Source organism: Homarus americanus, unplaced genomic scaffold, assembly GCF_018991925.1.
Source record: "Homarus americanus isolate GMGI-L3 unplaced genomic scaffold, GMGI_Hamer_2.0 scaffold42368, whole genome shotgun sequence".
In the NCBI taxonomy this organism is placed as follows: domain Eukaryota; kingdom Metazoa; phylum Arthropoda; class Malacostraca; order Decapoda; family Nephropidae; genus Homarus; species Homarus americanus.
The window spans coordinates 44,290-47,399 of NW_024733448.1; positions in this window are offsets into that span (position 1 = coordinate 44,290).

The window sequence follows — 3,110 nt, forward strand, 5'->3', positions numbered from 1 at the left end:
ACCTGTACCTCAACTAGCAGGGACGTCACACATCTGTACTTAACTAGCAGGGACGTCACACACCTGTACCAACTAGCAGGACGTCACACACCTGTACCAACCAGCAGGACGTCACACACCTGTACCTCAACTAGCAGGGACGTCACACACCTGTACCTCAACTAGCAGGGGCGTCACACACCTGTACCTCAACTAGCAGGGGCGTCACACACCTGTAACTAACTAGAGGACGTCACACACCTGTACCTCAACTAGCAGGGACGTCACACCCGTACCTCAACCAGCAGGACGTCACACACCTGTACCTCAACTAGCAGGACGTCACACACCTGTACCTCAACTAGCAGGACACACACCTGTACCTCAACTAGCAGGACGTCACACACCTGTACCTCAACTAGCAGGACGTCACACACCTGTACCTCAACTAGCAGGACGTCACACACCTGTACCTCAACTAGAAGGGACGTCACACACCTGTACTTCAACTAGCAGGACGTCACACACCTGTGCCTCAACTAGCAGGGGCGTCACACCCTGCTCAACTAGCAGGGGCGTCACACACCTGTACCTCAACCAGGACGTCACATACCTTACCTTAATTATCAGTGGCGTCACACACCTGTACCTCAACTAGAAGGGACGTCACACACCTGTACCTCAACTAGCAGGGCGTCACACACCTGTACCTCAACTAGCAGGGCGTCACATACTATCTTAATTATCAGTGGCGTCACACACCTGTGCCTCAACTAGCAGGGCGTCACACATCTGTACCTCAACTAGCAGTAGCCTTACACAACTGTACCTCAACTAGCAGAAGGCGTCACACACGGTCAAACACCTGTACCTCAACTAGCAGGGGCGTCACATACCTTTACCTAATTATCAGGGCGTCACACATCTGTACCTCAACTAGCAGTAGCCTTACACAACTGTACCTCAACCAGCAGAAGCGTCACACACGGGGGTCAAACACCTGTACCTCAACCAGCAGGACGTCACATACCTGTACCTCAACTAGCAGGGCGTCACACACCTGTACCTCAACTAGCAGGACGTCACACACCTGTACCTCAACTCAGATAGGGGGTCACATACCTTTACCTCAACTAGAGGACGTCACACACCTGTACCTCAACTAGCAGGGCGTCACACATCTGTACCTCAACTGCTGGGGCGTCACATACCTGTACCTCACCAGCAGGGCGTCACACATCTGTACCTCAACTAGCAGGGGCGTCACACACCTGTTAGCAGGGCGTCACATCTACCAACTAGCAGGGCGTCACACATCTGTACCTCAACTAGCAGGGACGTCACACCTGTGTACCTCAACTAGCAGCGTCACATACCTTACTTAATTATCAGTGGCGTCACACACCTGTACCTCAACTAGCTGGGGCGTCACATACCTTACCTTAATTATCAGTGGCGTCACAGATCTGTACCTCAACTAGCAGGGCGTCACATCTGTACCTCAACTAGCAGGGACGTTACACACCTGTACCTCAACTAGCAGGGCGTCACATACTTTACCTTAATTATCAGTGGCGTCACACCTACCTCAACTAGCAGGGGCGTCACACACCTGTACCTCAACTAGCAGGGGCGTCACACACCTGTACCTCAACTAGAGGGACGTCACACACCTGTACCTCAACTAGCAGGGGCGTCACACACCTGTACCTCAACTAGCAGGGGCGTCACACCTGTACCTCAACTAGCAGGGGCGTCACACACCTGTACCTCAACTAGTAGGGGCGTCACACACCTGTACCTCAACAAGCAGGGGCGTCACACACCTGCCTCAACTAGCAGGGCGTCACATACCTTTACCTTAATTATCAGTGGCGTCACACACACCTACCCTAACTAGCAGGGCGTCACACAGGTAAGACACACCGTAATATCAACACTTGGTCGTAATTGCCCCAATTTTCCGCCTCCTGCAGCTCTGCCACAGTGTTTAGGAGACAACTAAATTACCCTGGGAGTTCCATTTCTTTGTGTCCGTCTGAGTAGTGTTCCGCTTATCCCAAGTCTTTATGAAATATATTAGTAATGTCACTGTATTTGTCTGATCATTATTCCGTTTTATCCGGATTGTCGATTAATTTTTCCCTGTCTTAGCACTGTACTCGAGTTATTGGTATTATTCTCTTATCCGGATTATCGATTAATGGACTAATTAACGGTATTGGGACTGTATTCCTTTGAACTTGATAAAGTGGACCGATATGAACAGTGTTTGTACTCGTTTATCCGTACTTCTATTATCCGGTATCTTGGTAATGACGTTCCTCTTATCCGTAATTATATCATCCGGATACCAATTAAATAGGCTTTTATTTTACCTCTAGAATATCAGTTAACCGAAGGAGTTTTTAACCGGCTCTGGAGCATTACCTGCGGATATAGGAGAGCCAGGTGGGTGTGTTATGGGGTTGTGTAGGAGTGTACAGGCGTGTTGTGTAGGGAGTGTGTTATGGCGTGTTGTGTAGGAGTGTGTTATGGGTGTTGTAGGGTGTGTTAGTTGTTGTAGAGGTGTTATGGGTGTTGTAGGAGTGTGTTATGGCGTGTCGTGTAGAGTGTATGTATGTGTAGGAGTGTGTGTGGTGTGTTGTGTAGGAGTGTGTTATGGGTGTTGTAGAGTGTGTTATGTCTGTGTTGTAGAGTGTATTATGTGTGTTGTGTAGGAGTGTGTTATGTGTGTTGTGTAGGAGTGTAAGGTGGTGTTGTGTAGGAGGTGTGTTATGGCGTGTTGTAGGAGTGTGTTATGGCGTGTTAGGAGGTTATGTGTTGTGTAGAAGTGTGTTATGGTGTGTTGTGGGAGTGTGTTATGGCGTGTTGTAGGAGTGTGTTATGGCGTGTTGTGTAGGAGTGTGTTGTGGCGGTTGTGTAGGAGGTGTTATGGCGTGTTGTGTAGGAGTGTGTTATGGCGTGTTGTGTAGGAGTGTGTTATGGCGTGTTGTGTAGGAGTGTGTTATATGTTGTGTAGGGAGTGTTATGGCGTGTTGTGTAGGAGGTGTTATGGCGTGTTGTGTAGAGGTGTTATGTTGTGTTGTGTAGGAGTGTGTTATGTGTGTTGTGTAGGAGTGTGTTATGGC